Genomic DNA, 25,723 nt, shown 5'->3' with positions numbered 1-25,723 from the left:
ACAATTGATTATTTTTCATGCCACGCAAGCAAGCAGGGTTACACAGGCTAAAATTGGCAGTTAGCATATGAGCTCATTGTTACAAGTTTCATGATTAACAGAGTGTGGTTAGGGGTTCCAGAAACTAGGCCTAAGTTATAGACTTCTTTTGTCCAGTTTCAGGTTTTAATTATTCTTTAACCCTTTCACATTTCAGCGGGCTATTACAATACCAAATTGTAGAAATATTTCCCAAGCAGTAACTTCTATTTTCTTGGCAGACAGCGTTTTTGTAGGAATCATTAAAGATGGTACATGATCGGGTTGTTGAGAAAAATCTCTGGGCTCCTTTGATGTGATTATTTTTATAAGCTTGCTTTTTATATTAGTTAAATATCGCTTAATTATCACTTCATTAAATGTTACTTAAATATCACTACATTCTCTAAAATAATATGTTCAACTCATCGACTTTTTAAAAATCATAAATAGACATGTTAAAACATTTAGGAATTTGAATTTAAACAGTATTTTTCTCTATAAGTATCTTCATTTTATAATTACATGTATATTTGTTTTTATAAATGAAATGAGTAAATTAGTTTACGGTAATATTGTTGTATATTATATGCACACTAAAGTTTTATGCATTAAATTGGGAGTATTTCTGATATTTGTGTTCACAAGTAGTTTAATGTCTTTTGTCAATAATAAGGGTTGCCTATTTAGTTAGAAAGTGCCATTGCCCTAGAGTGCTGTGTTTTGAAGTCATCTGTCATGGATACATTGTAGAGAGAAAAGACTATTTATGTTTATGGGATTTTAAGTAACCGAGTTAAACCGTTTGGAATATAGAGAAATGGCTTGTTTACTGTCATCACTGTTCACTTAATCTTATGACCCTGACATGAGACCATTCCCATAAATCTCCCTCTGGGTAGTTCAGTCAAAAAAATGGACATCAGAATGTAATGATTGTTTCAGCTTTAGGAATTAACTATCTAATGGAATAAAAATGGCCCAGATAGTAATATTACAGAAGCATTTTACCACTCCCATTTTCTAATCCTAGAAAATAATTATTTATTATCATTTCTATTCTATTTTCTAACACTATTTATAGAATCTGTCATTATATAGATATATATAATGACATATATAGATATATAGATATAGAAATAGATATAATTAATATGCATATTATGACTATTTTTAAAAACAGTTTAAATTTTTGGCATACTTAAAATTATTAACAAAGTTGGTTTTTATAAGGACATTTTAATATAGCTTTATTTTATATTGTATTACATATCTGTTCTATATGGACTCTTTAATATTGTGATTATATAGATAATTCCTTGAATTGCAGTTTTCAGAATACTTGAATTTCAGTATTTTTCCCTACCCTTTTTATAAACAACTATTGAGGAATTCAGGAGAAAAAAAAAAAACTGAGAGCATTGAGCCATTCAAGAAAAAAAAAATGAACATGCAAAGTACTAGGATAAATTAATGGGAGAAAATTAAAGGATTTAACAACACTCAATTCTCACTGTACTACTATATTCCAGAGGTCCTGTCCACAAACTGGAAGAAAATCCCACTTAGGTTCAATATCCTTTGAAAAAATAAATGTTACTAATACTCTCATTGCTTAGATAACAAATCTATAGTATAAAATGATCTTAAAGCAAGTTACATTTGTTTCCCAGTAATTTCCTTATGTAAAAATTTTTTGTCAGTTTAGCTTGGTGTGGTAAAATCGCTAATCCTCTTTTCCGAAAGGATTTTATACTTTGGCAATAATTAATTCAATTTGTATGATACTAATAATTCTAAACACCTAATGTGATGTATAATGTAAAATCTGTGGAAAAATCATAAAATTTATATTTTTCTACAAAGATTATTATAGAAATATATTTATATGACAGTTTTATAAAGACCCTCGTAAGCGTTTTCAGTAGCATTGCAGGCAGAAAACCCAGAAAACAAATGCTCTGAATCCTGTCAGAAAAGAAAGTCAGTTACTAATATGATACAAGTACTCATAAAAATAAGATGAATCAGATATCTTTACTAATTAAATCTTAGACCAGTAGCATCAAGTTGAAAAAAATTACTCTATGAGGAGAAGCTTCTATATCATTAAATTAATGGTCAACTCCTTTACTTTAGCTTTACATAACCAAGCCCTAAGAAGAGTACTTTCATCTATTTTAACAGCCTTTCAAGCTGATGTAAACCCTAAAAATTTGATTCATATGATTCATCTAGAGGCTACAAATCGTAATAAATCCTTTTGGACGGTGTTAAGGCAGAAACTGTTGTTTTTTAAGTCAGGTTCTTTTCTGTTGTCATTATTTAGTAAATAAGTTAGAAAATTGTGGTCAAACACTCTATGATAAAGTTACTTTCAAAGCTAGGGAATGGGATGTCGCATAAAGGGGTTTTTATGCCTTTTGAGTCTTAACATCTTAAAAATTATGTATGGCTGGCTTTTGGACAAAGGAAGGCTTTTGAGGGCCAGGCAACAAAATATGCCAAAGATAAACTATCACATAAGCATTTTTAAAGCTTGTAAACTGGATTTATCCGACTGAATAAGCTAAGTGTTTTGAGGGCACTTTAAGATACATTATTAAGCAATAGTTAACGAACATATGAAAAAGACAACTAGCGAAACACATTAACTTTCTTAGGAGCAGTCATTAAGTATATGATAATTAAGTGGATAATTGAAATTTTCACCTTTCAATAAATTTGATGGCGTCATGGTCAGAGTTATGTGAGTATTGGTTCCAAGTGTTAATAGTTCAAGGGCACTTAGATGATGAGGACCTTGTAATCGTTCCCTTGAGGAGCGGCTTGTCTGTTGATACTTGGTTTAGTTTAAAATAAAGTTGATAAGTCTATTGGTCTTTATGTAATTCTGTATCACATATAGGTCCTTTTAATCTATATCAATCAACAGTAAGGCTTTCTTCTCTGTTCAATCCTGGCTACTTCTTATTTAACATCTTATTTACATTAAACTTTAACTTTGGTCAACGCAAACTCGATCTATAACATGATAGTTATCTCACAACTGTACACATGCCCCTGACTCAGACTGTGACTCCTCTCTACTCCTCTAATCCTGGTGTGTAATACAGGACCTAGAAGGATAAAATACCTCAGATCTGTCGCTTTGCATTTCTTGAATTTCTTTAATATCTATCTATATTTTGTTCCACTGGAAACCATGCCATTAAAATGGTTTTCATTACGAAATTACACTTTTGGGTTACACTGCAACCCGAAATTACTTGTTTTTACTCTGGCTATTTAAGATAAATCTCTTTACCATTATTAACACTACTATTGTTTGTTTCATTTTTTTGAAACAGTCTGCACTCCAGATATTTTAAAGTAGTTCCCTGATCAATGTTTAACTTTTACATTATTATTAATACACAGAACATGCCTCTTAAGGAAGTTGTAAAAGATTAAAAACATAGCAAGTACAAATGTTATTATTATGATGATGATTATGCCTCTTCTTGCTACGTATTTCCCCAAAGAGGTAAATTCTTAAGTTTATAAAACTCCAAAGATATCTAAATTACACCTGAAACATAATATATTAACTCAGTTCAGTGTGTTTGGGTTTCAGATGCTGGGGCTAGAAAGTTTGGTTAAGAAGGGTCCATTATTCTAGCCACTGCTCATAAACAAATGTACCCAAACCATACAAGGTGCCTACTTGCTAACGCCGAACTGTGCCATCTATTGGGTCCAAGTATTTTTATGGTAGCCTGCAAGTTTAGTTCAATACCAGCAAACCTTACTTGATCGTCCCAAGAAAAAAAGAACACAAGAAAAACAAAACAAACAAAAACCACTGACCAACCTTTGTTAAAAATCCCATCTGGTCAGATCAGAATTTTCAACTGTCCACTAGGTACCCTGTGAGGTCTTAAGGTTAATGAAATGTTTTAAGTAGTGCCACTTTTGGTTTAGTTTCTTCCTTCTCTCTGCTTCTATAACACTTTGTTACTTAGTTTTATCCCTGCCATGTTGTATATATTTCTTTTTTAACTTTACTGCCAAAACTCCATGTTCCTAGGGAGTTGAAGTTCTTGGTGTATATCTGAGTGCCTGGCACATAAGAAGTGATCTGTAAATGAGGAAGTAAATGAATGTAGCCAAATAATTATTATTGTGGTATATTTGCTAACATTTCAGAAATTATTAAGGTTGGATAAGTAATTGAGTAAGAATATATTTTGCTTCTGTCTCCACCTCTTTCTCCTTTATCTCGAAATATGGAAAAATGAATAATACTGTTACTCAGGATATTTGAATAATTTAACTACAGTGTTTTACATATTTGGTAAAATTCTAATTTTCAGTGTATTTTTGGTAAATTTTTTACATAAGAAAAGTAAACTAAATTGTTAAATTTAGTGTAAAATTTGTTATTAAATTAATTTATAAGTAATAATTAATTATATAGACAGCGTTTTACATTGGAACTTTGGACTAGGACAGAATTGAATTCAGTTTTCATCTCCAAAGTTTCAGATCAGCTTTGACAATTTCCTACCCTTTTCAAGCTTCGATATTTTTCATTTGTAAAAGGTAACATTATGGAACATAAATTAGAAAACAAAATCCTGCAGTTATCAAAGATTTATCAAATAAATGAATATTTCAAATTGGTAATAACTTAAAAAAGAAACATAAATAATAACCTATTGGCATTTTAACTGTTTTTTTTAATTTAAATATCTACAGTATTATATTTAATCATCGGAATATTCATTAGCATATTTCAAACCCCGAACATTTCAGGGCTTAAAAAATTACTGTTCTGATTCCTCATTTATCTTATGGTTTTCTTTTATACTTCTGAACTATTATCTCAATGAAAACATTTATTAATTGGTGTCATATTCTTACAAATACATAGTAATACATGGCTAGACTATTTAATAGAACTACTGAGCTAAAAAAAATGTGGAAGAGTATTGTTCATTAGTAAAGCTTTTCCAAGAGAAACAGTATCACCCACAATGCTATAACGTCAGAACTTTAACCTATGGTTTTAAAAGTTTGGGGCAGCTTTTAAAAAATTATTAAAGTTAAAATGCGTATAGGTTTATTATTTCATTTCTGGTTAATTAACTATTATTAATCACCTTGGCATTACTTTCCTGGTCTTTCAAAAAGTACATCCATGACTGGACACATCTACTAGATTGTCTTTATTTATCTAGTTAAAATCTGATTTAAAACTCATGCTATACGTTAATTTCTTTTGAGTTTTGAATTAGAACCTAAGACATCCATTTTGATTCAAGAACTTTGGATGACCATGCCATCTCGACTCTAGGCTGTCTCATGTTCCAGATTCGGGTGCTCTTTTACTCGTTCAGCAAGGTTTTGTTAAATTTGCCAAATGAAATCTAAAAGTTATGAGATTTTTGTGGAATTGTTTTAAAATATAAAACCCTCACCTATTCGTTCAAAAAATAAGATTATTCCAAGACTGATCCCCTTGACTGACTCTTGGTTTTTCTTCCTTCACCTTAAAGGAATCTTGGTTAAATGTGACATCTACGTATTTTATTCTTCCCTTCCATTGCATAAAAGACATGGGCTGCAGTATTTATATATAACACGAACAAGGATCCACTTATTATGTCATTGTTTTGCAGATATTTATCAGGATGTCAAGTTAACTTGTGTTTCCAGAAACTACGCATAAAATCATAGCATTTGGGAGTTTAAAATTTACAATAAATAACATTTTCGGCTTTGTATAACACATTATCCTGAATATATAAAGTCAGAAAAATTAAGGAATAAGGAATTTAGGAAAACATTTGGCATATGTTCCTTTTTTTTTTTAATTCGTAGTTACTTGAATTAATATGAATTAATAAGACTTTAGTTTACAGTTAATAAATTCTTGCTTCTTGAATATTTGGAAAATAATGATTCTGTGTTAGTTTTACCTTAAAAGTATTTTTGAGGAGAAAATGTCTAAGAAGGATGCGGTTTGTCAGGGACTAATCGAATGATACAAACCATCAGCCTGGTTTTTGTTATTGTTATTCCTTTTTTTTAATTCCTTTCTTTTTTTAACTTTTAGTTTTGGTCAAGAATAGGGAGAGAAAAACGATCCATTAATTCCATGATCTAAAGGTTTTACTGCAGCGGCTGAGCATCTCACTTTTATTCAATGCTACATTAACTTTTCCATTACGAGTACTGTTATAAAGCGCCAAGCCTTTCAGCATTACTGAGTTGCTCTGTGGTATTGTTCATCGATATGGCTGCTGTAGTTAGTTAAATGTCACAATCATTCCAGTGAAAGCCTTCATTGCTTTTTAAGAATGTTGTTTCTTTCCTTTTAAATTTAGTTAAAATTTAATTGCACTGCTGTGGTTTAACTGTCTGTAAACTTTTTATAACTACAATATAATTATAGTGTTACTATTTTTCACGAAACCCAGACTTGGTAAGTAACAAATCTTTTAGGCAAAAGGCAAATTCTTTGGTGCCAAGCATGTCCTTTAGTTCATTTTTCTTCTTTTCCTCTTTTTCTTCATTCTGTAAGTTATCCCAGTTGTCTAGACTTGTGCAAGACCTGAGAAATAGTCTCCAGGAAGCTGGAGTCTTCAGGCGAGTTTGATGCTGGGATAGGATGTCACCCTTTCAGATTGTTAAGACTGCTGAGGGAAGGGGGCGGAGCTGCAGAATAGTTAGGAACAGAGATTGCATTTGTGGGCACAGACTCCAACAGAGGCAGCCTGCGGAAGAGTTGCTGTAAGCCTGCTTAAGGTTAAAGGCCTTTGCGCCCCATCAGCAGGCTGGGGAGCTCAGGTACTGAGGAACCCTCTCTGCTCTTCTTCCTAGCAGATTTTCAGGCCTCATTCCATCCCGGTGACAGGGTAAATTCTGTGGTGATGAAAAGCCTATGACCATCAGATACCCTTGTTTTCATGTTTCTTTAAAGAGCTAAGAAATAGGGGAAAAGCCGATAAGAACCAAGAACTAAGTTTGTGCTCAGATGTTTCTGTTGTTGTGGTTTTGCATTTTTACCAAACAAAGATTAGGAGACAGACTTCCCTACTGTCTCCCAGCTGTGCGGCCAGCTGTCCTAGTGGTGGCGGGATTACTGATGTGGATCACAAGCAGTGTGGGACTGAGGAGCAGCATGGGCCTGCTGCAGAGATGATGAATCACTGGTAGAGAAGGAAGCTAATTTAAAGATGACCAGTGACTATAGACAGAGACCCCTGGCAGAACCCAGTCCCCTGCCAATGAAGGGCGAAGTTCATTTAGGTTGGACTTGAGGCTGGCAGTGAGAAGGAACTATCCCTTGGAGATTATGGTTTGACAGGATATCCCTTTCTTGTAGAGCAGAACTATTCTCTGTGGTTTTGATGGTTAGTTTCCCCCCAATACAAACGCTTCCAAACTTTTACATCTGAAATGTAACACTGTCGTGAAGCAGCAAGGTGCTCTCTCTCCATAACCTTATTAAAATTTACCTCTTGCAATGAATAAGCCTCTCGCTCAGAGCCCACTGATCTTTACCTGTCCATCCCAGACATTTAGCCTCCCAGTTGCCTCTGACTAATTTTAAATTTTTTCTCGGCTCAGTGCCTTACCATGAATATCATCTTGGAAACCATTTGACTGGTACCTTCACAGTCTCTTAACAGTAAATTCTAGTGCTTTCTACTGGTACAGTCCTGTCTTTATGACCTCTGTTATACCTCTCTTTTATTTATCCAATCAAACCAAGTAATTAAAACACAAACATAAACACAAGTAGACAAATTCACTCCCTGCCCAAACAAAAACACTGATTTGGGTCTTTTCATCAAAATTTTATATTCTTATTCTGGTCTTTACAAGCTCTTCACTAATCACTTTAAAATAGCAGGGAAGAAGAGATTAGAGTGACCATAGTATTTTTCCAAAGACCCATCACAGTCACTGATTAGTGCAGCTCTTCCGGATTAGGACAAAATCAAATACAGAAAGGTTCCTAACTCTTAGGAATGAATGTCTGCCATCAAATTCCAGAAAATACATTGGTCATTCTAAACATATTTGGGAGATTTTCTAGTATATGTAAACTGTATCATAACACTGGCTGGCCATTTAATATCCCCTGCTTATAAAGTTAGCTTTGTAATTTTCCTTTGTGTGTTGGTACAGAATGCAAATAAAGTCAGAGATTTTGGGGTCTTGGGTAGGTTTTATTTTATAAGTTAAAGTGATAGATTTGAATTTCAGATAAGCAGTGAAATGGCTCCAAATTACCACAGGGTGAGAAGAGGCAAACAATGAAGCATGAGTATTTCTTTTTTAACTTTCAAGTGTGACACGTACAGAAAAGTGCATATATTATAATTAAACAGCTCAATGAATTTTCAAAAACTGAAAATATCTATGCATTATCATCCCAGATAAAGAAATAGACATTAACACCTTAGAAGCCTCACCTTGTGCTCTCCACAACTCCCTCCCCCAAGGTAACCTCTATCCGGAATTCTAAGAGCATATTTATTATTTTTGCCTACATTTGTATTTATGTAAGTGGAATCATATAGTATGACCTCTTTTGTCAGGTTAATTTTATTTAATAGAACATATCCAAGACTCATCCATATCACTGCATATAGTTATAGATTATTTATCCTCATTGCTACAAAGTAGTCCATTTTGTGAACATATCCAAGCTTACTTATCCATTATATAGATTTAACGATTATGAATAGTGTTGCTATCAACATTTTAGTACGTTTGTTTTTGTTTTTGTTTTTATTTTTTCGATGAACAAATAAATATTTCTTTTAGGCATATACCGAGATTGAAATTGCTAAGTCTTAATGTAGTCGTATGTTTAACTTTACTGCTTTTTCCAAAATGTTCTGTTATTTTGCATCCTCAGGAACACTTGGCATTTTCTGTCTTTTTTATTTTAGCCAGTCAGGTAGAAGTAAATGTATTCTGTTACAGTCTTAATCTGAATTTTCCCGATCACTAATGAAGTTGAGTACTTTTTTTTCAAGGGCAGGGGAATCGTATTAACTTTATTATTTTTTTAATTTGTTTTTCAGTTATAGTTGACATACAATATTATATTAGTGTTAGGTGTACAACATAGTGATTACTCATTTATAGAACTTAGGAAGTGATCACCCCGATAAGTCTAGTACCCAGCTGATACCGTACGTAGTTACTGCAACATTATTGACTAGTTGAGTACCTTTTATAATGACCAGTAAAGATTTGCCTATCCTCTTTTATCTAATGTCTGTGTAAGTCTTTTGCCCATTCATTCTTATTGATTCGTAAGACTTCATTAAATATTCTGGATCTGAGGCCCACTCTGTGGGTTGCTTTCTGCTTTATTTCTAGTACAAATTATCATTTTTTTTATGGTTAGTGATTTTGTTTCTAGTTTAAGTTACCTTTATCTCCTTGAATATCACAGAGATGTCCTCTTAGGCTTTTTCCAAAAGCTTTATTGATTTGCCTTTTATAATCATATTTGAAATTCATCCGGAATTGTATATGGCAGGTGGTAGAAGTCAGGATTAATGTTTACCATATGAATATTCATTTGACTCAGCACTATTTCTTGAAAAAACATTCTTTTCCCCACTATACAAGATGCCTTTTTCTAGGTCTGTTCCTGGACTTTCTGGACTTTCTGGTCAGTCCTTTTGATCAGTTTGTCTACTCTTGCACCAGGCCCATGCTGTCTTTTTAATTATTTTTTATTTTTATTTTTTTTTATTTTTTTTTTAGGCGGGGCAACCCTTGGTTGACCTCACAGATTGCAAGGACCTTGTCAGCTTACAATCCCTTATTTTTTTATTTTTATTTTTTACACCTACAGCACCTGGTCTTCCTAGGTGGTCTTCCATCCAAGTACTAACCAGGCCCGACCCTGTTTAGCTTCCAAGATCAGACGGGATTGGTCTTGTTCAGGGTAGCATGTCCGTAGACCACTGACTTAATTATTATTGTTCAACAAATAAGTCCTGATACCTGGTGATGGAAGTCCTTTTGCTTTGTGGTTCTCACAGATCGACTTGACTACTCTTGGCCTTTGCATTTCCATGTTCATTTTTTGAATCAGGTTGCCAATTTCTACAATAAATAGATAAGTTGGAAATGTGATTAGGATTGCGTTGACTCTATAGAACAAGTTGGAGAGAAGTGACATCTTTAAAACACTGTAATATAAATAGTATCATTTAATGATAAATGACTCTATGTAGGTCTTCTTTCTTTAATTTCTCTCATAATAATTTTGTAGTTTTCAATGTAGAGGTGTTGTGCATCTTTTATAGAATTTATTCCTAGGTATTTAATGTTTTTGCGAAACCGCTATAAATAGTATTATTTTTAAATTTTAATTATATGCTTGAAATTGATATATAGAAGTTATTTCCTTGCATAGACCTTTATTCAATACCTTGTCATATTCACTTATTAATTATAATAGTTTGTATATTTATTAGATTTCCTATGAGCGTAATATTATCATCTGCAAATACTGACAGTTTTAGTTCTTTTTCAACTTGCATACCTTTTTTTATTTGTTTTTCTTACTTTACTGTAATGACTAACACCTCCAATACAACGTCAAATTGCAGTGTTATAGCAGGCATCCTTGTCTTCTTCCTAATGGCAAGACAGAAGTTTTAAATATTTGCCATAATTGTAGTATTTGCCATAGTGTTGTTTGCCTGGTTTTTGGTAGATATTCTTTATGAAAGAAAGTTGCCTTCCCTTCACATCCTAGTTTGTTAGAAGTTTCCATCCTGAATAAGTATATGATTTTGTCATATGCTTTTTCTTTATTTATCATAGTGGTCATTTGATTTTTCTTCTTTTTATACTAATGTAATAATTCAATCGATTTGTGTTATTAATCTATCAAAGACTGATTATTAATGACTCTTCAGACTGAAAACTTCTCAAGAGCTTTTTTAGGCATATAACAAAGGATTGGAATTGCCTGATCTCTTAGAAATGTGTTTGGCACATTTTGTTAGCTAACTGATAGTTCGATTAATGTCATTTGGGGAAATATACCTTCTTTCATTCAAATTAATACACATTTAACAACTATTCTATGACATGACACACAGCAGGCCCTTTCTACACACTGTGTGGAGCACAAAGATATGTAAGATAAGTCTCAGCCCCAAGGAACTGTAGTCTTGTTTGTGAGATCATACAGCTTTTTAGGCAATTATAATATTAATATGAAGCAATATTTAATAATATTTGAGTGAAGCATTAACTAGACTGCATGCTTTATAAAGAAACAGATGAATATTTAGACTTTCCAGTCCTGAGTAATTGCACGGTCATTGCCACACTCATTATATTAAATTATCCAGAATAAAGTATGATAATGATAGTAGTTAAAGATAAGACTGCAAAATAGAGTTCAAATTCAATCCAGAAAGATCTTGAATGCCCAGCCAAAGATTAAACCTGGTTTTGTAGCAACTCAATTTTACAGATAAGAAAATAAGCCCTGAGGGGTCATGACCTGCCTATGGTGATACCAAATCAGAGTTGGGAGTTCATAAGAAAAAGAATATTACCTTCTTGATCCTTAATGAAATTTTCCACCCCCTCCAAGCTTGCTTGCCTATTTATTATAGTTGTTTTACTTTATATTTAGAAAAATAGTTTGAATCTTATCTTTTTAAAATTATATTTTTCTTCGTCTAATTATATTTAATACTCAGTGGTAAAACTAAATTGATGAGAAGTGGGGGGAAAACAATTATTCTTTCGCCATGACAGATACAATAGGCATTCATGTCATATGATACTGAATGTTAAAACGAGGTCACAGGGCACTAGAGAAAAGGAAACAAGCCATATAGTACCTCTGGGTGATGAATGTGACGGGAAGCGTCTTATATAAAGTACTAGCCAGGATATTTATCTTTTAGTGCTGAAACTTATGACATGATAATAGGCTTTTCTATAGTAGTCAGGATACCAGAATCCCATGGAATCTCTTCATAACTTCTTTATCCTATTAGCTCAGTGCTTAAACAAGATGATCACAAGTTTCATAAAGAATGATGAAATGTCATTAACCCTTCCCTTTTTGGTGCTGCCCTTGTTACCTTAATGTTCAGAATAAACCTTTTAATTTTATTCTGTTTAACATATATTTAAGTACCATGAAGATTAGCCTTTACTTTATAGTCAGACGTACAAGAAACAAAAAGAAAAACAAGTACTAAGTGAATTTGGAGTTAAGAATTTTATTGTTATTTTTATGTAGCATAATGCCTCTTGGATGGTAAACGATATGTTTTAGAAAATATTAATGCCTGTAAAATGGTCAATAATAAAATTGGTTTACATTTTCAAAATATTGTAGTTATTTATAATGCTATGCACTTTAATGATAATAAAAATACATAATTTTTAGTATGAACTAAAAATTCACAAGCTAAGTTGAATTGGAAGTAAAAATGCTTAATATTGCCAACAGTGGAAACTAATTCAGTTTAGTCTTTCGTTCAGACTTTTATGGGCTGTATTTCAAGTTACAGAGTTTACTAGAAACACATGAGTAATCAGCCCGGTATTAACTTTGCCACCTTAGCACATGATCCCCTCATGCCATCGGCTTTTATAGAATCTGTGGACTAGTGGGAATAATTCGTAATATGGTCATTTGTTCTTTGTCCTCAAGCACATTTGTACCAGTGGGATTTGAATGTAATTATGCAGTGATCATACATAGAGTACCTTACAGATGTGGAGAAATTTGAATCGTAAGAGAACTCGGTGGAAGAAAAATTTAGACATTTTCTTTGTAAGAGATAAAGCATTCCCCAAAATTGCCCATCTAGGAAGACTCTTTGAATTAGGTGGATTTGGTGGCCTTAAAATGAGGGAGATTAGATGACTGGTAAAAATTTCAAGAGCAATCAGAATTGAGACTAAGAAAAAGTATATTGTTTAAAGTAAAAAAATAATGTCAGCCAGGAATAAGTTATGCCTATCATGGCATGAACTATAAATAGTATTAATCAGGGAGAATGAGGAGATAAAATAGAAACCGTTCCATAAAGCTCATGTAAAGAACTTGAGTCTAATTCAGAGAATTACAGGGCTCTGCATGCTCAGAACTGTCATGAAAGTGTGTGGCTGGGAGGACTACTTTTAAGGAAACTTTTTGACTGGAGGAAGAGGCAGAGAAGAGCATCGAGAGACCATTTTGGACTAGCAGGTCAGGGCATGGCCAGAAGATACAGCTCGTCCTAGCGCAAGCATTCTCCTAGCCCTGAGATGACAGTCAGTAAACAGGATAGATTTTACGTAGCTCTATTGCTGAGGAAGACGTAGAAAGAGATAGTAAATATATAAAAGGTAGGGAAATGGAAAATGGCTAGAATTGTTCATAAAATATGACCTTGATTACAAGAATAATGTCAATAAAATTTCCATCAATATTTTTAAAGATGAATAGGGAAAAACATTTCAGAAAGAGCTGCAAATTTGTGTTTGTGTACGTTTAAACATTCTTATGTTGGAGATAAATGACCTTTTCTTCTCTGTTGGAGATAGGGGTGAAGCAGCCAGGGGAATAGAGATTGGCCTGAAGGGCTGGCCATATGAGACTCCCATGTAGAAGGGTAAATCTAGCAAAGAGCTCCACGTGGTTCTGGAAGTAAGATAAAGATTGAAAAGAAAGATTCTAGCACCAGGCCCCGTCACAAACACACCGATTGGAACAGCAGTGGCTTACTGAGACTGGGACACCAAAGAAAGGCCAGCACGTTGAAGACAAACTATGAACGTTATAAGGATCAATTTTAAATATTAGTATTATATTAGTACTTTAGTTTTGAATTATCATATTCTAAAGCAAGGGTCCCTAACCCCCTGGGCCACAGACCGGTATAGGTCCATGGCCTGTTAGGAACCGGACCGCACAGCAAGAGGTAAGCAGCAGGCACGAGAGAGAAGCTTCATCTGCATTTGCAGCTGCTCCTCAGCGCTGGCATCACCACCTCAGCTCCGCCTCAGATCATCAGGTGTTAGAGTCTCATAGGAGCACCGGTCCCTGGTGCCAAAAAGGTTGGGGACCTTTATTCTGAAGAGTATTTATTTATCCTAAAATTGTATACCTAAATAGATTCTCTCTACCTTCAGTAAAAATTGCAAAGTGGTGAATTATATGTCCGAGGCATGAAGTAGTACCCTTAAAGTATGTAAGAGTAATATATCTCCTAATGTATTAGGGTCTGATATATAATTAAAAGAACATTAATTTAATCATTCAGCAGGTTATAGTATCTTTGTTGCTGTCTTTCTTATGCTTTTTTACCAGTCAGGGTATTTTAGACACATCCAATAACACCTACAACCCAGAATTGTAAATTTTTTTTTAATTATTCATTTTCAGTCGTGTCCGTTTTGCAAGTAGACTACATTTTCTAGAGAGATGAGAATATAATATTGCACCTTTCCCGAAGTTAACTATGAGCTCACTTCCGGATCAGCAAGCAGAATTCAGATTGAAGATTTTCACTTTTTCACATTACCATTCTCCTTTGAAAGTATAATTCTCTGGCCCCTGTTGGATCACATAGCCTTTGTTCAAACACCTACATTGCTTGTATTGCATTTTCTTCTTCTGGCATTATGTTTGTTATTCAAGTAAATCTTTTTGAGTCTTCACTGTATTAAAAATTTTAGTAAGTTTTATAGTAGCTCAGCTTTATTAATTTAGACTCTGGTAAATTAAGGTTGGTGTAAGTATATATGTATTATCTACAGAGTACTTCTTTTTCATTATAATGTAAATTTTAAAAAATTTGTAACTTCACAATTTTTATATAGTAACTGATTTTTGTCTTGCTTTTCTTTTGTTTAACCATTTTACTTTTTGCCTGGTTAAAGAATACAAGTCATATGTTTCTGTATTTGCAACATTAAGAAATTAATATTTTCTTTTGCTTATTAACATGTTAGTTGGAAATGTTTTATCTGTGATATGTAACTAATCAATAAAACCTCTTGATCTCTTTTTCATACTAACAGGCAGGGACTGAATGCACTTTTCTCTGACTTTGTACAGGGCTCACCACCATGCCACGCATATGTGGAAAGGGGATCTTAATAAATAACAGCGAATATGTATGATTTACATCATTTCCCTGTCCCTTCCACTTTCTTGTAATATTTTATATAATTTTCTGTAGAGACCCACAGTAAATATGACATTTCATGTTTGCATAAGTACTTAAATTAATAGGACAATTTTTTAATATAAATATATATATATTTTAAATATAGCGGAAAATATATATTACTAAATTTAAAATAAATATATTTATAAAATATACGATATAACTTGAACTTAAATGATGTCATTTTGGAAAATTTTTTAAAGGATTGTTCCATAAAAGCATTTCCTCTGCTCATTTCCTCTAGATCCTTAATAAAAAAAAAAAGGACCTTATAATAAAATACTAATGGTGTGACAACAAATACAAAGCATATGGATTTTTGCTTTTTTTTTTTCTTTTTTGAATCTCCCAGAACAGGATGGATGACTTTCAGCAAAACTCCTATTTTAATAGCAGGATTTTCATTCATATGGTTGTGAACGAGAAGTATTTAAGTCCTCTCTGCCCCCTAAATATTTCAACTACATAGTCTGAAATTCTTTTAAAATGTTTTGGTCATTCTCTGCTCCCACTTTTGGCTGTTTATTAACAAAAAGTATTTCATATATTAAATACTAATTCACTCTAATTTTTTTCTCTTTTTAACTCTGACTGCATAGAATAACTTAGAATAAAATAACTCTAGGAAAACCTGATACGAGAGTTAAATAACTGAAAAACTCGAGATAACACTGGACTAGTTAAAATAGAGAACAAAGGGAAAAATAGTAGTTATTACCTAAAATATAAAAACTTTAACTCAATTTCTTGACGAACTAGGTTAAACATTTTTTTTTATGACAATGATTAACCAACAAGGCAAGTAAACCTGAATTTTATTTGATCATTTTATTTTCTGAACCTTTGTTTAAAAATAAATTGAGGGTTTTTTTATGACCGTTGATAAATGTGGCTGCACTAAGCTTATAGCAGAAGATCAATGTTTTAAAAATTGAAACAGTATAGGTTTGTATTGATTATTGTGGCTAAATCAAAATGAGAGGTTTTGTAACGGCTTTCTTAGACAGGCTACTCCCCAGTAATGGCAACCTATCAATTTTAGCTTTCTACTGATAAATCAGCTTGAAAATTGGATGTCAAATTTTTTTTCACTGAAGGAGTGATTTTTTCATGCCCTTTAACCTCTTCTGATATATTAGATTGGTTTATAAGACTAAGCTCTGTCTTACAGAAAGCAGTTGTCAAATTGACATTTGGATATATTTTCAAATGATTGTAACACCTATTTTAATCTGTGTATATACAGTAAACATTTGTATCATCATCCGTGATCTACCTCCCTAACTGCAAGGTTTGTTTATTTTGAGAAAAATTCAATTGTACGTTATAAAATTGTAGATTGTTCTGTTTTTGGATCTCAGAAGTTCAAAGAAGGTCAGAGCTTCAACCAGAAGATGAGGAAACAGGCTTCCAGAAGTATTTCAGGTTTCACTGAGTGAGGACATTGATTGTTTTTCCCTCGTGAATCGATTTTTGTTCTTTTCTTTTTTTCTTTTTATTTCCTTGAAAAACACTAATGGGTTAATTAATGGTAACTCTCCTATGCTGTTATGTGGTCAGTAGTAACTTGGTATCCTTTAGTAACAAAAGACAAAACAAAAGCAAAATGTGCCAATACTTTATTTCTGAGGAACCAATATCGAGGACTTGAAATAATACTAGGAAAGATTTGATTGACAGCACAGAAAAACAGGCTTAATTTAGACTTAATGGGGTAGACTTCTGTGACAGGTCACAGTGCCATACCTTCACACCTATATAGCTGACTTTAAGTTAGCCTGAGAAGGTATTGATTGTGAAGTTTCTGTTGTGTAATTACTTTTTGCTAAGGAAAAAAAAAAGCACACACACGGGTGTATTGATCTAGAAAGGAGCATTTGAGTAGCAGTTTCCCTTGGCTAACAGTGAGTGTCATCTTTCAGCCATGATAAATGGTAACGTTCGGGCTCAGCGTAATTGCTTTGTGGTAAAATGAACCTCCTCTCCCCTTCTCCTTCCCATCAAGGAGATACAGTAATCATCTTTATCTCACAGCCGTGATTTACTGAACTAATGGTGCTCTTAATACAAGAAAACCCCCCCACCCCCGCAGTATGTCCAGTTTTTGCTAACCGAAACAGAAATGCATTGTGAAACAATGGAATTTTAAAAAATTTAGAATCCATAAATACATACCTTTTTAATAAACTATCAATTATTCCCGACCTAAGCTTTTATCTCTCCCTCCATTCCTAGTCGTATTAGGTAGCCTTTGATCTTACCTTGAGTGTAAATTTCAAAAGAAAAGATAGAGGTGGTCAAATTTTATACACTTATTTTGAAATAGGAAGAATCATTTAATAAATAAATCTGTTTTCTGAAATTTATGACATTTGGTAAATATAAAAATTTATTTAGTTAAAATATTTTTTAGGAACCATTCTCTGAATATAACTTTTTTGTTTTTTTACAATTTTAAGTATTAAACAACATTTCAATTGTTTAGATTCTTTTTCTGTGATGCTTTTCTCCACTAAGAGCAAATGAGTTGCCTTGGATGTGAAAACCATACGTTCCCTACCCATTCTGAAAACCTAAGATAATTTGTATTATTTGTTAGCTTTCTGACAAAGATGTTTAATGTGTTATCAATTTTTCATTAAGCCTATGTTATATTTTGCTGAAAATAGATCTGTATTTACTTGCCAGTACTTTAATATTGCCCCTGGGTAATGACTTTTAGTTAAGTAATGTTATTTAAAGAATATCTGGCAGTCATTTTAGATCATTTTAAGACCGCTGTGAGGGGTTTGGATAAAGGTCATTTTCAATGATTGTGCTTAGTTAAATAAATGTGAAAGATTTCACAAAGGGAACATTGCTTTTCAGTGTGCCCTCAAAAATTTCCTCTTAGCACATCTGGGAATGCCAAGTAATATGTAGTTGTTTCTGCCTTGACGGCAATATATTTTATATTTTCCTTCTCGTTGTTTATTTTCTCCTCCTAATTCTGTTTATTCCCACAACCGAGCACAAAGGTTTCATTTTGTCATAAATTAGATCCATCACTTTTGATAGCTTATGGAAACCCCTCTATATTTCTTCGAAACGTTTAGAATGTGTAGGGTTCTTGCTATGACTTATTAAAAAGTATTACTTTTTCTTTTTTTTTTTTTTCCCCCGAGCACTGCCCCCTCTAGTGTCACCCTGGTTCACGGTTTTCTCTCACTCTGGCCACAGCTGGCCTCTTGCTGTTCACAGTTGAAAAGTGAAATCAATGCTTGGTCTAACAAAATGCAGATGAAAGCCATTCTGATCCTATATAGTCACTTCCCGTAACTTTATCAGCCTTCAGTTACTTATGTGATCTCTGGAAATCATGGTTTATTCAAGTAAGTACAGCCTAACTTCTGTGTTGAGATGTGCTGTCTGCTAGGAAAATAATACTTCCTTAAAGCCATAGCTCATCGTTATAGTGTTCTAAAATAACTATTGCTTTTGTTCCCCTGAAGGAAATATTATGTCTCTAATCAAGTCATTTATCATGTGAATTCTAGAAACTTAAACTCGAAGCAAAAATTTATACTCTAAATAAAGATGTTTCTTTATTCTAATGTTCATACAATTTAAAAATCTGGAACGAAGAATGCTAGAATACCTCAATCTAAATTATCATCGATCATGTATTTTCTTAAATATTTCTTTGAACAAAATTAGATAGAAAGCTGTATTGTAGCTGAATGCTTCAAAGGTCATGGAACTACAATGAGTTTGATGGAAAACAGCCTTTCTCTTTTCTATTTTAAATGGTTTCTGCTTTGATTACAAGCATTTATTATAATTATCAAGAGATTAGACTGTTGTTATAGAATCCTTGTAATGGAACCATTTAGAAGGAATATAATGGCAGTTTATTGGATTCTGAAAAGAAAAGAGCACAGATAAAGTGGTCTTATTTTGTAAATGGTTCGACTGCTAGCTAATTATACTAATTTTATTATTCTGTCTTAGTTCATTTGCTATGGTAGTTTTGTGACTAAGAGTACATTTTTGTTCTAATAAATAACCCGTCTTCTGCTGTTTTCTGTGGCTTCTGTCTGTGGTGTGTGTGCATCTGTGTGTGTGCTTTCTGAAAGAGGGAAGGTCCACAAATAAATAGCACTCAGTACTCTGATATGTAGTCTTCGTTTTAGAATTTACATTCGTACAATATTTCTCCTAATACGGCTTTTTAATATTAACTTATATTTTGATTTTTAAAATTTATTGGCATGTAAGATGAATCCATTTATTTATTACTTCAAAGTCATGTGTACTTATTCTTCTAGCTGCAGTAAAGCAGTCCCAGTGATATAAATACTCGGGAAGTTAGCCGACGTAAGACTCTCCAGTGCTAATATCTTTTCCTCAAAATCAATACAGTTGGCACTCAAGGTAGATGTATTTTGGATCTTTTCTAATTCCTCAAAGGTACAGTACGGTCCTTAACAGCAGTCTTTCTTTCGAGACTTTGATTCATTCGAAGCCAGATGCAATAAAATGCAAGATAACGATATTTTGAAAGATACTAAATTCTGTAAAGTAGATTTTCCTGTCCTTTCCCAGACCAGCAATTAATGGAATTGCAATGTTTGCTGAAATACTAGAGTAAACAAGCAATTGGGAATCTCCGCCTGCAAAGAAAAGGAGCTAAAGCACAAACTGTCATCTGTCCGAGGTCCTGGGGTGGGTAGGAGGCCGAAGTTCAAGAAATCGGATCTTGGGAAGCGGAGAGAGACTGACATGGGGGCCCTGCTAGTTTCGAGATGACAGACTTCCCGAAAACACAGGTCACGTGGCATTGATGCGTTATCTTGAGGATAATTTTAGAAAATCGTTTTGTTTTTATCAAGCAAGCAAAGAAAGCACCACTTTTTAAATTTGAATTTTACTTCTTTGAAGAATTTCAAACCATATTATCTTTACTTTTTTACATTCCATGGTATCAGTGTTCATATCATGATTTTGTTAATACCGTTGCTATACAAAAGTGTCTAGTCGAGTAGGAGCGATGGTTTTATTTCTGAAGCTTATTACCTACAAGGCCGCAAAGCACTTGTCATCCACCATAAGAAAGCTTTACATGTAGCTTAAAGGTTTCTAGGGATAATAACTCAGCGTAAGGATATCCCTAGCCTTCTTTTCTTCGTTGCTGACTTTCATGTATGTTGTACATATGGGAGATTTGAAATTGCAGTCATATGCCAGTTAACACAGATGTAAAGAGTGTAAATAAAAAGGAGAGACATAATTTAGAAAGACTGTGAAAAACGAGGATAGTTAAAAATGTACAAATTCATTATACATGCTACGAGTTTACCCCGTTTTGTTATTTAGCTCCACATTAATCTAATATTAAGCTTTGCTTAAAAGAATATAACATTTACGCGTATGTGTGTATGTATGCTTATAGTTTACATAGCTGTATATTGATAAATAAGAATTGCAGGTGCACAGGGTATATAGACAAATAAATAAGAATTGTGGAGGCATGGAATATGAAGGGACTTCAAAAGGGATATTTCTGTTCTCTACATAATTCTTGTAAGAACTACACTTAAAACATCCAGAAGAGTGAAATTAAGAAATTTACACGTATTAGTGGAAGACTTTCTTGTCATTGGTTGCAAACTTATCTGTCAGTTTATGAAGTTCTTGCTAAGTCTTCAGATATAATTACGTATATGTTAATTTTGTAAATTAATTTTCTCTGTGACTGAATTTAGTTTTCCCTCGCATCTCAATGTATGCGTATGACATATAATGCCACTTTTGTTAATATGACTGTAGTCAGTGTTAGTGCTAGAACCTGTCTCCTGGAGAGGCAGACTGATTGGTAAAGAGGCATCACAAGCATATTGTTTCTCTTGGGTTTTATATAATGAATCAATAAAAATAAACTTTCCTACAAAGCCATCATTCATATTTTTATATGTGATATTTTTATTAACCTTATTTAGCCTCAAGGAGGCTAATATTATTATATCATTGATTATGAAAATGAAAGCACACGAAAAGATTTATGTTTACTTATTAGGACCATAATATAACAACTGAATGACATTACTGGAAAATAAAAGAAATTAATGAAACTTTGCACTCACTTAAGTATTTGCATCAAATGGAATTGAGTTTCACTACTAAAATTTGGTATAGGTCTCTAATTCTTTTGAAAGTTCTGAAAACCATACATTTTTTCATGTGCTTATGGAAAACGTATCTGGTGACAAAACTTAATTTAAACCAATATGTGGCTATTTGTTGTCTTTATTTATCCCACTTAGTGTGAATGTTTATACATTTTTTGCAAAAATATTAATTTCTGTAATTATGACGTACTAACCACAATGCTACCAGAGTGGCACATGGTACAGAGCAGCTGCATTTCAGTAATTTTCTAACGCTGGAAAAACTTTGATTTGAAAACATGCTCAATCCCAAGGGTTTTGGATAAGAACCATACTAACAATGAAAATAGCAAATCGAGTTGCCAAGAGATCTGGAGCGATCAGAAGGGAAATAAGAAACTCAGGTGTTTAGATAAATGGAACTTCCTTTTCCTTAGATAATTTCAAATTAAAGATGGTGATCTTGCCCAGAACCAAAGACGTTTTGAAGCACAGAAGATAAAGACTGAGTAGAGTCAGCAGTATTCAGAAGGGAGGTCCTAGTTAGGGCACACTGTGATTGTTGATGGCCTTCCAGGTCACAGCTGGATGTTCCATGGGGAAGTCTTTTCTGTGATCATTTTACCTGTTGGCTTTCTAGAGCTAGCACCTCTGGCTCGCTGGGACTCCTAGCTGAGTCCCATTCAGAAATTATAATCCACCTTCTTTCTCAGAAGCTACTCTTTTCACAACTTCCCTAGACTAGACTACCCCTACCACTATGGCTGATTGGTTTTAAAATTGTGTTTAATCCATATAATTTGTCTAGTTATCCTAAAGTCGAAGAACAGTAATTGCTGGAGGAAAGAGCCCTATGTAGTTGCCTAGAGTTATCCTAGAGCAGCAGTGGAGGCTTTCTCTCAAAACACATTTTTAGCACATACGACAAGATTCTGAAAATTCTTGTAGCCTACCCAAACTTAAAATTAACAGTTCTCACTGGATTTTACTTTCATTCTAATGAAGCAAATTATAAATGCAATACTCCAAAAATTAGGATAATTACATGTCATGGAATATGTAGTATGAAATCAGTTTTCAGACTTCTAAAGTAATATCCTTTAATATGATTTTTTCTTTGATTTTTTGGGGGGAGGGGCTTGGTAAACTTTGGAATCCAAAGCATCATTGGAATACTCGTTTATTCCAGAAAATGTTCTGATTATTATATTTAGATCATTTAAATTTAGAGGCCCTTTTGTATTTAGTTTCAAGTATGTATGGAAAATTTGAGTACCACTAAAATATACTTTTCTTATTTGAAATTTTTATATATGTATATACTATCAAGAGTATACTGGTTTGCAGCTATAAAGTAAAACACTGAGACAATTGGAAATATTATTTCAGTTCCTTTTTTTTTTTTCAAATTAAAGGAAGTAGTTATACAAATACCTTGTTTAATCTTGAATTCTGCCTCCCTTCCATTTATATTTGTTTTTGATTAGACACAGCAAACCTAAACTCAAGTTCTGCACCTTTAAGAGGAGTCTCTCTAATTGGCTTATTTTCCCTGTGGATATTTGTTAAACATTGCAACTACCACTTTTGCTGCCCGTTTCATCTTACAGACCAAGAGCCCATTGTAGGTATTCTAATATGATATGTAGCATATCTTGGTAACTAAGGCTTGCCTTCCTATTTCAGCTATTTTATATCATACTTAAACAGATATAGAGAAACAGTACTTCATACCCTTTTAAAAGGGATGTTTGTTTAACATACGTACACCTCTTTGTGTAGTCAAGGACCAGATGAATAGAATTCAGAAAATGTCTTAACTGATTATTAAGCATTTCCTGTCTTGCTCCCCATCACTGATGGATTGGTCCACCTCCACCGTACAAGGGAACACTAGACAGATCTGAAAGCATTGCTCTGGGATCAGGAACTTACATATTTCTTTACCTTTGAAAAAAAAGGATCGTCTCCTCAGGACACAAGGGGAGATGTAATTCTCTCCTTCTTCCCTCTCTCCCTCTCCTTCCTTCCTTCTGTTTGGTCTTCCAAAAGAGCTTAGTATGTTTATGATCATTGATGAAAATGTATGTATCACAGGAAAGCTGTTATGTGTTCAAACTCTGAGCTTTTCTTTAGTCATTATTGTAAAGATTTTTCAAATCAAAAGTGGTTCAGTTCCAATCGACCAACAAATTCATATAAACGTATTTTTCTTGCTAAATGAGCAAGAACTCCAATAGATCGAACTTGTAAAAACAAGCATTTTCTAAATCGTGCTAGTGACTCTAGATCCTGCTGTCTCCTTCAAAAAACATATGCATATGTATCAACACAGAACAGAGAGCCAGCTTTTGGGTGATCTCCAAACCTGTCCTAGATACGGGATGAGCTAGATTAACAGATTCTCTGCCAGATAACCATGTGTGATTTCTGCTCTCACCTTTATTATTGTCTTTATTTTGCTTATATTAGTTTTACTTTACATTCTTTTTCTAATTCTTTGAGATGCAAGTTTAGGTCGTTGCTTTTGGACCTTCTTTTTTACTATAAGTATTTAAGGCTATAAATTTCCTTCTATGTACTTCATTAGCCGCATCTCACATCTATTTAACTTTTTTTTTTTTAACACCTACAGCACCTGGTCTTCCTAGGTGGTCTCCCATCTAAGTACTAACCAGGCCCGACCCTGCTTAGCTTCCGAGATCAGACGAGATTGGGCACGTTCAGAGTGGCATGGCCGTAGACACATCTATCTAACTTTCATTAGCAAGTTTGAAATATTTCCTACTTATAATTTCTTTTATAACTAATATATTATTTATAAGTGAGTTTAATTTGTACTATATCTTATTATTTCATTATAGCCAAAGAATATACTCTGTATAATTTCAGTTATATAAAGTCGTAAGATTAGTTTATGACCCAGTATATATGGTGTATCTTGGCAAATGTACTGTGTACACTTGAAAATAATGTGCATTCTTCAGTCATCGAACAATTATTCTACAAATTGAAATTAGGTCAAAGTAATTGATAGTGTGGTTCATATGGTCTGCATCTTTACTGGATTTTTTGTCTACTCGTTCTGTATATTCAGAGAGGGTTGTTTTAAAATTTCCTTCATTGTGAAGGATATTTTTCACTGGATATGGAATTCTGGGCTTATAGTATATAGTAAAGGATAGTATATAGAATAGTATGAGCTTTCAGTACTTTAAAGATGCTTTCCCACTGTTTTCTAGGCTCCATGTTTTTCTCTTATATATAATGTATCTTTTTTTTTTTTCCTGAGGCTTGAAGATTTTGTCTTTCTCTTTGGTTTTCAACAATTCAGTTATGATGTTCCTGGGTGTGTGTGTGTGTCTGTATTTTCTAAGAGATCACTCAGCTTCTTAAATCTGTAAGTTTATGTCATTACAAATGTGGTAAGTTTTGGCCATTATTTCTTCAAATATTTACTCCTGCTCTCTTTTTGTTTGGGGGACTTTAACTGCATGTATGATAGACCTTCCGATATTTTACTTCAGATACCTAAAGCTCTATTAATTTTTTCCATCTTTTTTTCTTTCTTCCTCAGGTTAAATAATTTCTGTTGATCTGTCTTCAAGTTCACTGACTTTCTCTGTATTTCCATTTGGCTATTAAACCTATCTCATGAATTATTATTTCATATATTTACCTTTGCATTCTAAAATTTCCATTTGATTCTATTTTACATTTTCTATTTGCTGAGATTTCCTATCTTTCTTTCATCATGATTATATTTTCCTTTACTTCATTATAGTAGCTATTTTAAAGCCCTTGTCTAATAATCCCAACACCCGACCATCTCGTGGTTGATATTCATTGATTATCTTTTTTTTTTCTTGAAAATGGGTCATATTTTTATGGCTCTTTGTAGCTGTTTATTGTATCACAGTAACTATAAATATTATGTGCGGAAGCTCTGAATTCTGTTACATTCTTCTAAGGAGTGTCGACATTATTGTTTTAACAGACAGTTAACTATGTTAGACTTAGACTTTATACTTTGTCACATCTGCAGTGGGCTGTGGCTCAGATTTTGGTTCAGACTGCTTTTGTGCGTCCTACTCATCATGGTTCAAGAGCCAGCAAGAGACCTGAACATAATTTAAGCATGAGATTTGGTGTTCCCCTTCCCAGGCATTCTCTTTTCCATGGTTCCCACTTCGCTCTGCTATCTCCGGGAGATTCAATTGGTTAGGACCTAATTCCTCCAAACTAAAAGCAGAACCCCAATGGGAAGTGCTTTTTTCATTCTTGTCTTTTCCACACCATTCCTCTAATCCCCCTCCCTCTGCCTCTGTATTATATAAGCTA

The 25,723-nt window shown here is 33.4% G+C and overlaps 1 protein-coding gene, 1 non-coding gene and 1 pseudogene across 14 annotated transcripts in view; 1 reads left to right on the top strand and 2 right to left on the bottom strand.

The window, feature by feature from the left end:
• NBEA (neurobeachin) overlaps positions 1-25,723 on the top strand; it is a 629,692-nt gene that overhangs the window by 362,206 nt on the left and 241,763 nt on the right. The gene's annotated exons all lie outside the window — the stretch shown is intronic.
• Positions 9,881-9,999, bottom strand: LOC120610780 (uncharacterized; annotated as a pseudogene).
• Positions 24,009-24,127, bottom strand: LOC120610733 (5S ribosomal RNA). The gene has a single exon (XR_005654988.1). It is a non-coding gene; the product is annotated as a 5S ribosomal RNA (ribosomal RNA).

The sequence above is a fragment of the Pteropus medius genome, unplaced genomic scaffold (genome assembly GCF_902729225.1).
Source record: "Pteropus medius unplaced genomic scaffold, Ma_sr-lr_union100, whole genome shotgun sequence".
NCBI classification, from domain to species: Eukaryota; Metazoa; Chordata; class Mammalia; order Chiroptera; family Pteropodidae; genus Pteropus; species Pteropus medius.
Note: the sequence above shows the minus strand (reverse complement) of the source record. Positions and strands in the feature narration are given on the sequence as shown.